Below are 15398 nucleotides of genomic sequence, written 5' to 3' on the forward strand. Positions count from 1 at the left end.
TTTCTTCTCCCTCATATCCTCCTAGTCCCTTCCTCATACTGTCCCTTTTCCCAAGATCCACTCCATCTTCTTTTCACTTCAGAAAAGGGCAGGCCTGCTATGGGCATCAAACAAACATAGCATAAAAAGTTACAATACGTCTTAGCCCCTCCTCTCACATCAAGGCTGGATGAGGCAACCCAAAAGTAGGCAAAAGAATTAGAGACAGCTGTTGCTCCCACTGTTAGGAGTTCTACAAACACACTGTACTACACAAACATAACATATATGCTGAGGACCTAGGTCATACATATACAGGTTTCTTGGTTGTTGTTCCAGAATCTGTAAGTCGCTATGGGCCTTGATTAGTTGATTCTACTGCCTTTAATCTTGTGATGCTCTTGATGCCTCTGGCTCCTACAATCCTTCCTCTGCCTCTTCCACAGGAATCCCCAAAACTCTAGCAACTAGTTATTTGAGAAAAATTATTCTCTGGTCTAAATGTTATCTAAATAGTGATTGATAGATCCAAAAAGTTAGATAACTACAACAATACCATGTTTATTTTATAAGGTAAAGACTATAGTTAGATGTGGTGACAACATTTTAAATGGTGAAGAAGAATGCTTTCAATTGCTAGTTAGGTCACCATATATAATAAGATCTTCCTTGAAGCAAACAATACTATAAGAACAAAAACTTAAAATATCAGAGAAGAAAACTGAGTCTATAAATTCCAAGAAACTATAAATTTTTAAAAATCCAAAATATAATAGCAAAAGAAAATCTTTACAAAGAAGTACTGAGTGGAAAATAAGGGCAAAAGAATATAATCATACAATCATAAAAAAAAATCTGTGGTGGTCAATATTAAACTAAATCAAAACCTGGACACTTGCTGCCATTCTTAAAGAAATGAAAATTCATTAGATATCACTGTAAGGTACAAAAAATATGGAAGGAGTCATTCTAGGAATAAATGTGCAACCTCATGATGAAATTGTTAGTGGTATATGAATAGGAAAGGGCTTTTTTTTTTTTTGAAAGTCAGTTGCATTGTACGGTGTTTTGCTGCGGCAAACACAGGATGGAGCGTTTTCCTGAGTTGAACACAAGTGAAAGCAGACTTGTAAAGAAACATTGTGCTGAAGAGGACACCGGTGAAAGTCTAAGGAACATTTCACTGAAGCAAACACAGGTAAAACAATGTTCTGCTGAAGCAAGCTCTTGAAAGGACACGTGATGAAGAAGTCTTCCCAAAAAACACACATGTGTTGATCTGCATTTCACTGTGTAATTGAGCTCCATTTGTCTAAACTTCATAGAGAGAAACACACCAAAAATTATTGTGGTATGGTGTGGCTTGTTTTGTCACTTTCACAGACTCTGGCCAAATGTCAGAGTAATGTCAGTTGTTGAGACAAACTGTTGAGACACCTGGTGAGGTAAGACCTATGAAGGACACATGATGTTTGGAGGGAGTATAAGTAAGACTCATGAACTGGGAGAGAGGCTTGCTGGTAGAGCTAGCTGGGTAATGCTTGCTGGTCTCCATTCTTAGCTTAGCTTTACTTTGAGAACTGCTTGTGGTGTCCCTGCTGCCCTGAATGCCTCCTGCTGCTGACTCCTGTGATTCTCCTGAGGCTTGGGTGTTCCTGTTAGGTAGTTTCTCTGCTGCTACTATCCTGACTCTACTGAATTAGACTGCTGGAATATCTGTGAAGTATTTGCAAGTGGATAGAGCTGCTGCTGCTGACCTGTGAACTAAACTGCTTGTTTTCTAACAACACAGTTGGAATTTGCTCCAAAGAACTATTTCTAAACAGGTCCACTATTCCCATATCCTTTCTTTCCCACTACCTATGGTGAGTGGTAGGCTAAAAGGGAGGTTAAAACATTTAAGAGCCAACATTAAAAGTAGGCATTGAAAAATTAAAGGGACAGGCATAATCAGACCAAGTAGAATATAAATTAAAAAATAAGTCAATGATATAACTAGAAATATATGTTGCCAAATAATGTGACCCATCAACTATTATGTGTACATATAATAATATATTGATGTTTCTCTTTGAGTATACCAAGAATATAATGCCATTAAATAAAATATTTTCTAAAAATACTGAAGAGAGATAAATTTATACTTCATGGCCACAATAATTGTGCTCTTATAAATCAATAATAAATAAAAATAACTTAAAATTATAGATAATTAACAATAGTATTTATATAAATTGCATCCAAGGAATGAAATCACACACACACACACACACACACACACACACACACACACATATGAATATATATATATTTTTTCAGGTTTTTCAGAAAATATTTACATATGGTACAGTTCGAGAGCTGTTGGTTGCAGACAAGGTATAAGTGCCACTGAATACTGCAATTTTTGCCAGGTCTATGTAGAGAGACCCTGTCTTAAAAAATACAAACAGAAACAAAAGCCATGAAAAAATTATTTTAGTACAAACTATATGATCATCCACAAAATAAACTAATATTCATAACACGAAGTCACATGGGAAATTTTCTCTATAATAATTACAAAAATAAAGAACTAAAAGAAAATTGAGAATGTATCTACATATCTTAACTACAAATACTAAGCTACATTTGAAAACTGTAATGTAGAAAACTTAATGAAAATATTAAGATACTATTTTGAGAACTATATATAAAATCTTTGTAAAAATCTGATTAAAAATAAGCAGCCAAGGACAGGTGTAGTGGGTGGTACACACCTTTAATCCCAGAATAATAGGTGGAGGCAGACAGAACTCTATGAGTCTCTGTAGTATCTTCCCAGCCAGCTAGAAATAAACAATGAGGTTCTGCCCTCCAGCAAGAGAGAGAGGTAGGGACCCAACACTCCTTGACACTGGCAACCTATTTAATTTCTTATTAAAACTGGCCTAAAATTTGAAATACCTTGTAAGTTTAGAAATGAGTAATATAGATAGGTTGTGAATGAATTATAGTTATCAAATTAACTCTTAAAGATTCACTTAAAAAATGATAATAACAAATAGAAAATTACCAATTGAACCTTGCAATATTTAGATTGCCAAAAAAATTACAAATTAAATGTAGACATATCTAATAAAAAAATAATTATTCACAAACTAATTGATGGGAGAACAGGAATTCAGTTTCCATCTCAAAAACAATGGTAATATAATTCTGAGACACAGATCAAAGTCAGAATTAAATTCATCAAACAGGGCAAATTTGTTGGATAGAAGTTGCTGAACAAAATGATTAATAGCAACGTCTTAGGCCTGGAGAGATAGCTCAGTGGATAAGAGCACTGACTGCTCTTTCAGAGGTCCTTAGGCAGGGCCTGGAGAGATGGCTCAGTGGATAAGAGCACTTACTGCTCTTTCAGAGGTCTTCAGTTCAATTCCGAGCAACCACATGGTGGCTCACAACCATCTGTAATGGGATCTGATGCTCTCTTCTGGTGTAACTGAGAAGAGTGACAGTGAACTTACTTAAATTTCTTAGGTAGCAGTAGAAATGGACCCATTTCAATCTAAAAAACTACTTCTTTTATCAGAAATAGCGATTAGACATGATATATAGCTTTAAATTAATAAATTATTCAATGGTTATTCTACTTAAATATTCCTAAAATCACTTTCTTTACATTTTTTTCTAAGCTATGTGTGGTAGCACATACTTTAATCCCAGTACTTTTAATACAAAGGCAGGTAAATCTCTATGTGTTTGAGGTCAGTCTAGTCTATATCATGAATTCTAGGAAAACCAGAGCTACACAGTAAGATCCTGTCTTGAAACAAGCCCCCACAGTGTATGTATAAAAATTGTATGTGTATATATACATATATAAGTTTTGAGCACATCTGTATGCATATAAGTTATATATATATATATATATATATATATATATATATATATATATATATGTATGTGTATGTGTAATATATATAATATATATATATTATATATATATTATATATATATACACACACACACATATGATAAGGTTAACTGCATTTGCAAAACATAAAATATCTACGTAGGCTTTTTTCTTTCAGATAGGGTGATGCAATTTTAGCACAGTTGCAATTATCCTCCATCAGGCTACTAAATACTAGAACTATACATGCAATTAAATGAACATTTGCTGAAAAGTTCAACAGCTCTTATAATTTAGTTCAGCTATATCAAGAAAGCTCCAGAGTAGTAAAGTGAGGGGGTAGCTAGGATCCAGCAGCTAATTCTCCCCACAGACACCATAATTTGAACAACTAGCTATTCACATACTAAGCTACCTTCACCTACACTGTTGGAATCATATGAAAGTCCCCAGAGCCTGCTTTTAGGATGAAGATTTTTTTTTTTTTAATCTTTGCAGAAAGCAGGAATTAGTAGTTTCACTATCAGCTCTCCTTGAACTCCAAACACCCGAGAAAGAAGATGTCTACCATTTGGGATAGTGAGAGAGAATTAAGTCTAGGTTTTATATATGATATTTAGTATCAAGTCTGCCACATCAGGATATCACATTCCTTACTAAAATAAAGTGCCAGACGTATCAGGTGATAATCACTATGGAAGACTTTTCATGGTAACAATTTAAAACAGATGTATTAAGGAACTTCAATGAGCTTGAATGAAACATGGGGGAAATAATTCAATACTTAAACAAATTTAGGAATACATCAAAGTTATTTAAAAATAAACACAAATTATCAAGCTGAAAGAGACACAGTAAAATTAATGATTCAATAGAAGTCATCAGACACAAGATAAATTAACCACAAAAAAAGAAAAAGTGAGTGCTAAGAGATGTGTGTTAGGCAAGGGTCTCTAGAGTAGCAGAACAAATGGGCTATGTGTGGTAAAAGAGAACTTATTAGACTGCCTTAAATGAGAGAATAAATAGTCTAACAATAGCCATCTGCATGCTGAAGGGGGAAAACATCTGATGGCTGCCTAGTTCAGGCAGATGTATGCCAAGTGTATCAGTTCAGTGTAGAAAGCCTAGCAAGTCAATATAAGATCACTAGTTTTGAGTTCACATTGATAAGTCATAAGAGTCAGAATCTTCTGTGACATTAGGGTCATAGCAGCAGCAATAGAAGAACTTCAGTTTTCTCCTCAGACTTCTTTAATTGGAGGATATTACCTACTGTGACAGTGGGTGTTCCAACCAGTCCATCCTCTCTAGAAATGCCCTTTCAAACATGATCAATGGGACCACTTAGGTGATTCTAATCCAGTCAAGTTGACAATAAAAATCAAAACCTCCTAAAAGTTTATTTGAAAAAAAAATTGATGGTGACCAAAATGAATGGAAAGCTATAAAGATGGTATTTGTGATCTTTGAAACAGAACTTAAAGAGAAAACTTTTAAATTCATTGGTTTTAAGAATATCAACATTCCAAAAGGGTAGAAGGTTGCTCAAAGAAATGATAAGATAAAACTTCCCTATACAAGAAAGTCAAAGGTCACCAGGCATTGGTGGCACATGCTTTTAATCACAGCACTTGGGAGGCAGAGGCACGTGGATTTCTGAGTTCGAGGCCAGCCTGGTCTACAGAGTGAGTTCCAGGACAGCCAGGGCTGCACAGAGAAACCCTGTCTCAAAAAGACTCAAAAGAAAAAAAAAGGAAGTCAAAGGTTACCCGTCAAATTCATCCTAGTTCCTCCAATACAACTCATAACCAATCTTTCACAGATGAAATATAGAGATTTTTAAGTCTGTAAGTCTTTGTTATAAAAAAAAATAAATCTATGACACATGAGAAACTAGCATGATATTTTCTCATTACAGAAAAACAAATATGCCAACAGAAATATATATTATGGTTACTATGTATCAAGGAACTACAAAGAACCCAATGAGTTATTCTTCATTCTTCTCTGAATGCCTAACATAAAAAGGGCTAATGATAACAAGACTGGCAATTAAGAAGTAGGAGCAGGAAAATTTCTGAATTTGAGGCCAACCTGGAATACATAGCATGTTCCAGGCCAGGCAGGGCTATGTATCACTAACATATATCTCATTTCTTGGTTTATATCTGAAGAAAATGAAATGAATAGGTTGATGAAACAGCTATACCTCTGATGTTCATTGAAGCACTGTACACAATGCATAAGAATTGGAAATAATGTAAGTAGCCATCAGTTGATGAATGGATAAAGAAATCATAATACATATACATAACAGAATTCTATTATGCTAAATAATATATTTGACATTCTAAAATTTGATTATAGAATATTAGTTCTATAGGGGTAGGCAGGTAGAAAATCCTGCCATTGTTGGCATCTGAATAGATCCACCTGGAGACTGTCATGCTAAGATAAATAAGTGAAAGGAAGCAGGCACACAAATACTTCATGATCAGTTGTGAAAATTTTAAAATATATAAAATCGGTGAAACAGAATATGAGAATAGAATAATGGTCACAATAGTCCTGGAAGAGTGAGAGCTAGAAATGAATGATGAAAAAATAATCAGTGAATAAGGAGTTACAGTTGGATAAGGAACAAGAAGTTTAGTTGTACTACTTTGCAGTACAGTGATTATAAAAAATAATGCATGCATTTCAAATGGAAGAAAGGATTTTAACAATTTTCTTCATAAGATCAAAGATATATCTCAGCAGGTAAAAGTACTTGACATGCAGGGCATGGTGGTGCACGCCTTTAATTTTAGCACTCTGGACGCAGAGGCATGCATATTTCTGAGTTCGAGGCCAGCCTGGTCTACAAAGTGAGTTCCAGGACAGCCAGGGCTATACAGAGAAACCTGGTCTCAAACACAAAAACAAACAAACAAACAAACAAAAAATAGTTGACATGAAGCCTGATTATCTGAGTTCAATACCTGAAACCCTTATGAAAGTGGAAGGAGACAACGAATTCCATAAAGTTTTTCTTTAAGTTTCATATACTTCATATACTTTATATACACTCAACAACAACAACAACAAAACACATATACACACCCATGCTCACAGATACAACTACATATATATGATTATAGTAGTAGTAAATGCACATTTTAAAAAGGTTTTTAAGAAGTGATCAAACTGCATATGGTGTCTCAAATCTTTAATCCCAGCACTTAAAGAGATAGAGATAGATGGATCTTGTTGAGTCTGAGGCCAGCGTGCTTTACATAGTGAGTTCCAGGATAGCCAGAACTACATAGAGAAATTTTGTCTTTAAAAACAAAAAGAGGTGATCAGCATTCAAAGAAATAAATATTTATTCTGGTTTAAGCATTATAAAGTATTTTTATTTCAAATTTTTGTTATTTTAAATATTGTAAAACCTCACACAGTACCATATTAAAATGTCCAATTTTATGTTTTTATGTGGCAGTAAGAAAATATAACATATACACCAAATGATTCCTATATTTAGCGTAAAATTATGAGAAAACACAAACCTAAAACAATCCAATTCATATTTCACTCCATTTGAAAGCTAGTACTCTAGTCTGTATAAATTGTGATTATGACTTTATTCCCTGGCCTCTGCAGCCACCCTTGTATTTTCTTCTTTTCAGTGATATAGCGAGGAAATCTTTTAATTAATTAATTAATTTTTTTCTTTTATTGAAAATGATTTTTTTCTCAGATAATATATCCTTATTATGGCTTCTCCTCCCACTATTACTTCCAGTTCCTCCCCACATCTTCTCCCTTCAGGTCCACTTCCTTTCTGTCTCTAATTAGAAAATAATATGGATAATAACACTCTTCTAATGGATAATCATATAATAAATATAATAAAATAAGATAAATCAAAGGAATTGAACAACAAAACAAATGAGCTCTAGATAAAGCATACAAAATTGATCTACCTGTTTGCACACTCAGGAATCCTATAGCAACACTAAACTTGAATCCAAAATATACATGCAAAAAACCTAAAAGGTAAAAAGAGAAAATAAAAATAACATAGAAATAAAAATAAAATTATATGATAAAATTTTAAAAATAGAAAGTCCAGAGATGAAATTATAAGACAAGGAACCTCCAAAGATGCAACTGATACCGTGTTTTATTGGCCATTTACTGCTGTGCATTTAGCCAACTTGAGTGCATGTTTCCCCAGTGAGATTGCCTAGGAAGAAATGAAATTTTCATTTTCTCGTGGTTATCAATCTTAGATAGCTTCTGGGTTGGGGTTGGGGCCTGTTTCTACCTCTCCATTAAGTTCTAGGGCCCTATGTGGCCCTCTGCTTGCTGTCTCAGTCTCTATTACTTTATGTGCATGTTAATCATGTTGATTTAGGGGGCCTTTTGTTTTGGTGTTCCCCATCCCCTTTGGCTCTTATACTATTTCCTCCTCATTTTCTCAGTTTTTCCAAGAGCCTTGAAGGGAAGGATTTAATGGAAATATCATGTGTAAAGGTGAGTGTTCCAAGGATGAAGCCTCTGTGTAGGCAGGCACCAGCTTCACTTACCTGTGTTTAATGAGTTCTGTAGATGTTGTCAGTTTGTGAAGAGCAACCTATAGCCTTGGCAACAGCCTGGATTGTTTGTAGGTTCCTATGGGGACCCTGTGTTTAACAACTCAATTAGATGTAACCCAATCCATAAACTAGAAACTTTAGTTGATGACAGTGATGTCCAGTTGGGGCTCTTTGTCTTTCCCATTATTTGGCAATTTCATTTAGAGCACCTTAATCTATGCATGTATTTTAGGAGCATATACTGGGTTAGGTTTTCATACTGCTACTCAAATAGTCATTGCTCTGGCTATCTCTCCCCATATTCCCTCTCTTCTCCCCATCCTCTACATTTGATCACCTCAATCTAGTACCACACTGACCCCATCCATAACTATCTATACTATTTTATTTTCCTAGGGAGATCCATTTCTGCCTATACCTTTCTTCTATACCTAACCTCGGAGTGGGTCTATAGACTCTAACTTGGTTATCATTGACTTAACAACTAATGTATACATATAAGTGAATACATACCATTGTTTTCTTCCTGTATCTGAGTTACCTCACTCAGAATGATGTTTTTTTTTTAGTTCCACATACTTAACGGTGAATTAAATTTCATTTTTTTACTAGCTGATTAATACTCTGCTGTGCAGATGTATCACATTTTTTCATTGTTTATTGGCTATTTTATTTATTTACATTTCAAGTGTTAACACCTTTCCCAGTTTCTTCTTCACAAACCCACTATCCCCTCCTCTCCCTCCTGCCTAGAGCCTCGATGAGAGTGCTCCCACACACATCCACCCACTCCTGCCTCAGTACCCTAACTTTCCCCTGTTTTGATTCATCAAGCCTCCACAGAACCAAGGGGCTCCCAGTGATGACAGATAAAGTAATCTTCTGCTACATATCCAGCTGGAGACATGGGTACAGCCTGTGGTGTGCCTTTTGTTTGGTGTTTTATTCCCTGGGAGCTTTGGAGCCTCTGGTTGGTTGATATTGTTTTTCTTCCTATGAGGGTGCAAATCCTTTCAACTCCTACAATCCTTACCCGATCTTCCCCACTGGAGTCCCCACACTCAATCCAGTGTTTGGTTGTGTACATCTGCATCTGTATTGGTCCAGATATGGCAAAGCTTCTCAGGGGACAGCTATACTGGACTCCTCTCAGTAAGCACTTCTTGGCATCAGCAATACTGTCTGGGTTTGGTGTCAGCAGATGGAATGGATCCCTAGGTGGGGCAGTGTCTGGATGGCCTTTCCTTCAGTCTTTGCTCCACTCTTTGTCCCTGCACTTTCTTTTGACAGGAAGAATTCTGGAATAATATTTTAAGGTGAGGGGATGGTCCTATCCCTCAACTGGGGACCATGCCTATTCACTGGATATGGTCTCTACTGGTTCTATCTTCCCTTTGTTGCATATTTTGGCTAAAGTCCTCTCTGTTGGGTCCTGGGAACCTCTTGGGTCCATGGCATCTGGGACTTTCTAGTAGCTACCCCCAGGTATCCCTCCCCCACTGCAGCACACCTACTTTCAAATTCCTGACCCTCTTAACTTCTCCCCCATTTCCTACCATATCTGAACTGCTCCCCACTCTTCCCTCCTCTTCTCTCACTCCCAGATACCTTTCTCTCTCTACTTCCCAGAGATTATTCTCTGTCCCCCCACAGAGTATTACTGTAGCATCCACACTTTGGTGTGATATTCTTTTTTCTTGGGTTTCATATGGACTGTGAGATATATCATGGTTATTCTAAGCTTCATTTTGGCTAATATCCACTTATCAGTGAGTACATACCATTTGTGTTCTTGCTTGACGGGTTACCTCACTCAGGATTATATTTTCAAGTTCCATCAATTTGCCTGAGAATTTCATTAAATCATGGTTTTTAATAGCTGAGTAGTTCTCCACAGTGTAAATGTACCACATTTTCTGTATCCATTCCTTATAAATAAGGCTGCAATGAGCATAGTGGAGCAAGTGTCCTTGTTATGTGTTGGAACATCTTTTTGGTGTATGTTGGGTATATACCCAGTGGTATAGCTGGGTCAGCAGGTAGAACTACTTCAAATTTTCTGATGAAAGGCCAGACTGATTTGCAGAGTGATTGCCCCAGCTTGCAATCCCACCAGCAATGGAGGAGTGTTCCTCTTTCTCCACATTCTCTACAGCATCTGCTGTCACCTGAGTTTTTGATCTTAGCCATTCTGACTGGTGTGAGGTGTAATCTCAGGGTTATTTTGAATTGCATTTCCCTGATAACTAAGGATGTTATACATTTCTTTAGGAATTTCTCAGCCATTCAAGATTCCTCAGGTGAAAATTCTTTGTTGAGTCCTGTACCATATTTTTAATAGGCTTATTTGGTTCTCTGGAGTCTAACTTCTTGAGTTCTTTGTATATATTGAATATTAGCTCTCTATTGTATGAAGGATTGGTAAAGAACTTTTCCAAATCTGTTGGTTGCCTTTTGTCCTATTGACAGTGTCCTTGCCTTACAGATGCTTTGCAGTTTTATGAGGTGCCATTTGTCAATTTTTGATCTTAGCGCATAAGCCACTGGTGTTCTGTTCAGGAAATTTTCCCCTGTGCCCATGTGTTCGATGATATTCATCACTTTTTCTTCTATTAGTTTCAGTGTATCTGGTTTTATGTGGAGGTCCTTGATCCACTTGAACTTGAGCTTTGTACAAAGAGGTAAGAAAGGATCAATTTGCATTCTTCTACATGTTGACCACCAGTTGAACCAGCACCATTTGTTGAAGATGTTGTCTTTTTTCCACTGGATTTTTTTGGCTCTGTTGTTAAAGATCAAGTTACCATCTGTGAGTGGGTTCATTTCTGGGTCTTCACTTCTACTCCAGTGATCAACCTGTCTGTCCCTGTACCAATAGCATGTGGTTTGTATCTCTATTGCTCTGTAGTACAGCTTGAGTTCAGGGATGGTGATTCCACCAGAATTTCTTTTATTGTTGGGAATGGTTTTCACTATAATGGGTTTTATGTCATTCCACGTGAATTTGAATATTGATTTTTCTTTTTCTTTGATGAATTGAGTTGGAATTTTGAAGGGGATTGCATTGAATATGTAGATTGATTTAGGTAAGATGGCCATTTTTACTATGTTAATCCTTCTGATCCATGAGCCTGGAAGTTCTTTTCATCTTCTGAGATCTTCACTTTCTTTCTTCAGAGACTTGAAATTCATGTCATATTGATCTTTCACTTGTTTGGTTAGCTTCACTACAAGATAGTTCATATTATTTGTGACTATTATAAGGGATGCTTTTTCTCTAATTTCTTCCTCAGCCTGTTTATTCTTTGAATAGAGCAAAGCTACTGAGCTGTTTGAATTCATTTTATATCCAGCCACTTTGCTTAAGTTGCTTATCGGCTGTAAGTGTTCCCTCATGAAATTTTTGGGTCATTTATGTATACTATCATATTGTCTACAAATAGTGATATTTTGACTTCTTCCTTTCCAATTTGAATCCACTTGATCTCCTTTTGTTGTCTAATTGCTCTAGCTAGGACTTCAAATACTATATTGAATAGGTAGGGAGAAAGTGGGCAGCCTTGTCTTGTCCCTAATTTTAATGGTATTGCTTCAAGTTTCTCTCCATTTAGTTTGATGTTTGCTATGGGCTTGACTTGCTGTATATTGCTTTTATTATATTAAGTATGGACCTTGAATTCTTATTCTCTCTAACACTTTTTAGCATGAACAGGTTTTATATTTTGTCAAAGAATTTTTCAGCGTCTAATGAGATGATGATATGTTTTTTTGTCTTTGCTTTGTTTATATAGTAGATTACTGTAATGGATTTCTGTATATTGAAACTTTCCTGGGATGAAGCCTATATGATCATGGTGAATGCTGGTTCTAATGTGTTCTTGGATTCACTTTGTAAGAATTTTATTGAGTATTTTTGCACCAATATTCATGAGGAAATTTGGTCTGAAGTTCTCTTTCTTTGTTGGGTCTTTGTGTGGTTTATGTATTAGTGTAACTGTGGCTTCACAGAAGGTATTAGGTAGTGTTCCTTCTATTTCTATTTTATGCAATACTTTGAGAAGTATTGGAATTAGGTCTTCTTTGAAGGTCTGATGGAATTCTGCATGAAAACTGTCTGGACCGGGGAAGTTTTTATTTGTTGGGAGACTTTTAATGACTGTTTCTATTTTGTTATGGGACTGTTTGGATGATTTAACTTTGGTACTTGGTATCTGTCTAGAAAATAATCCACTTCATGTAGATTTTCCAGTTTTGTTGAGTATAGTCTTTTGTAGTAGGATCTGATTTTTTTTTAATTTCTTCAGTTTCTGTTATTATGATTTTCATTTATGATTTTGTTGATTTGAATACTGTCTCTATTCCCTCTGTTTAGTCTGGCTAAGTGATTATCTATTTTATTGATTTACTCAAAGAACCATCTCCTGGTTTTGTTGATTATTTATATACTTTTTGTTTCTACTTGGTTGATTTCAGCTCTGAGTTTGATTATTTCCTGCTGTATACTCTTCTTGAGTATACTTACTTCTTTTTGATCTAGAGATTTCAGATGTGCTTTTAAGCTGCTACAGTATGCTTTCTCCAATTTCTGTATTGAAGCACTCAGAGGTATGAGTATTCCTCTTAGCATTGCTTTCATTGTGTACCATATGTTTGGATATGATGTGCCTTCATTTTCACTAAATTCTAAAAAGTTGTTAATTTCTTTCTTTATTTCTTTCCTGACTAAGTTGTCATTGAGTAGGAAGTTGTTCAGCTTAATCTTTATGTGGGTTTCCTAATGAGGATTTTTGTTGTTGAAAACCAGTCTTAGTCCATGGTGATCTGATAGGATGCATGGGATTAGTTCAATTGTCTTGTATCTGTTGAGGACTGTTTTGTGTCCCATTATATGGTCAGTTTTGGTGAAGGTACTGTGAGGTGCTGAGAAGAATGTATACTCTTGTTTTAGGATGAAATACTCTGCAGATATCTGTTAAGTCCCTTTGGTTCATAACTTCTGTTAGTTTCACTGTGCCTCTATTTAATTTCTGTTTCTATAATCTGCCCATTGGTGAGAGTTAGGTGTTAAAGTCTCCTTCTATTATTGTATTCAATGTGTGCTTTGAGTTTCAATAATGTTTCTTTTAAATATGTAGGTGCACTTGCATTTGGAGTTTAGATATTGAGAACTGAGAGTTTGTCTTGGTGGATTTTTCCATTGATGTGTATGTAGTGTGTCTGTTTTATATTTTGAGCAGATAAACCAAGCAGCAGACCAGGCCAAGGTGTTCCATGTAAGAGAGGTTTATTATAAGGGAATGGGGGGGGTGAGCGGTGAAGCAGGTAGAAGGGTAGATAAGAGGAGTGAGAGAGAAAGGGGGGAGAAAAGAAAGAGGAGGATGAGAAGAGAAGAGGGCGAAGAGAGCGAGGAGGGGTTGGTTTCCTATTTTATACAGAAAATGATGTCACACCAGTGGGGGTGGGAACTGAGCCAAGTGGATTGTGGGATTGAAGGTCATTGTCCTGGCAACACAGGTCAAGGGTCACATGGTTAGGGGTATCCTGGTGCTAACATTCCTCCCTTCTTGTTCTTATAAAAGAAGGGGAGAAAAAGAGAGGGGAAACCAATGGTAAAAAGGGAATAGGAGTGTCATGTCTCTTAAGCTACTTCCTGCTCTTTAGGGGCATTGTCAATTTTCAGGGTATATCTGGTCTTCACCATCAGAGTTTGTATGGCAATCGTCTGAATCAGGTTCTTCTATGGACAGTGATTTCTTTGTGGGNAGCAGCTGGTAATCCCGTAACAGGAGCTGGTTGACAGTTTGGTTAGAGACTTTTGTACTTGTCACTGAAGGAATGTAGATACAAGACTAATAAGACAAGGGGTGATTGAGACATATTGTCTCTGGATGTGAATAGTACTTACTGGGAGCTGGGCTGAATTTTGTGGTAAAGCTTACCAGCAACTCCTATTTCCCACCTAAGATCCCATGGGTCTTGAATGTAGAGGAAGAGTGTCTTACAAAATCAATAGAAGTGATTAATCCATGTCCCTAGCATGTGTATTTCACAAGACAAGTATGGGCAGCCCCCATACTTGTCTGGCCATTTTCTGTAATAATCTTTTGTCTGGTCAAAGAGAAAACAGGTATAAAGGTCATAATATGCAGATGGATCCACACAGATATAGGAATGATGGCAATCTGAATTGGTTCCTGCCACCTGGCTATGGAGCAGTTTCCTGATACTATTTGGAAAGTCTGCTTGTTGTCAGCAGGCATTTCTCAAACTTCGAATCTCCAGACGTAGGGACTACCCTTGATGGAAATGAACAGCAGGGAAAAGATGAAAAAGCCACAACTAATTCGGTGTCTCATCCAATGAGGTCGGGTTTGCCTGTCTGAGTGAAGCCTCATTCTCTAGGATAGGGAACAAGATGGGTGGTCATGATGTCTTACAGAGCTTAACAGAGCCTGGTCCTGATAGGGTTGATGTGTACGAAGAGGAATCATCTTTAGGTGGGGAAATGAAGGTTTTAGGTGGGACAGGTGGACCCAATGAGAGAGTCCCTCAAGTTTAGCAGCTGTTGGAGTTATGAGGATTACCTTAAAAGGACACTGCCACTTTGGAGAGAAAGGTGAAGGTTGATGACCTGGAGGAGATAAAAGGACTTGATGTCCAATATTAACAAGTAATGGGCAGGAAGCAGAGTGTGTTCAAGGTAGGTGATGGTCAGCAAAGTTCCATAGGAGAGAGCGAAGATGAGAGAATAGTGGGGTAAGCAAATGATCTGGGAGGGGAGAAAGTTTGGGTGAGAAGCCAGGAGTTAGGACTGGAAGTCTTTACATGAGTTCAAAAAGTGAGATGAGCCTTAGAATAAGGAACATAACTCTCATGAAAGGTTATAGGTACAGAGACAAAATTTAGAGCTAAGATGAAAGGATGGACTATCCAGAGAGTAC

The sequence above is a fragment of the Mus pahari genome, chromosome X, assembly GCF_900095145.1.
Source record: "Mus pahari chromosome X, PAHARI_EIJ_v1.1, whole genome shotgun sequence".
In the NCBI taxonomy this organism is placed as follows: Eukaryota; Metazoa; Chordata; class Mammalia; order Rodentia; family Muridae; genus Mus; species Mus pahari.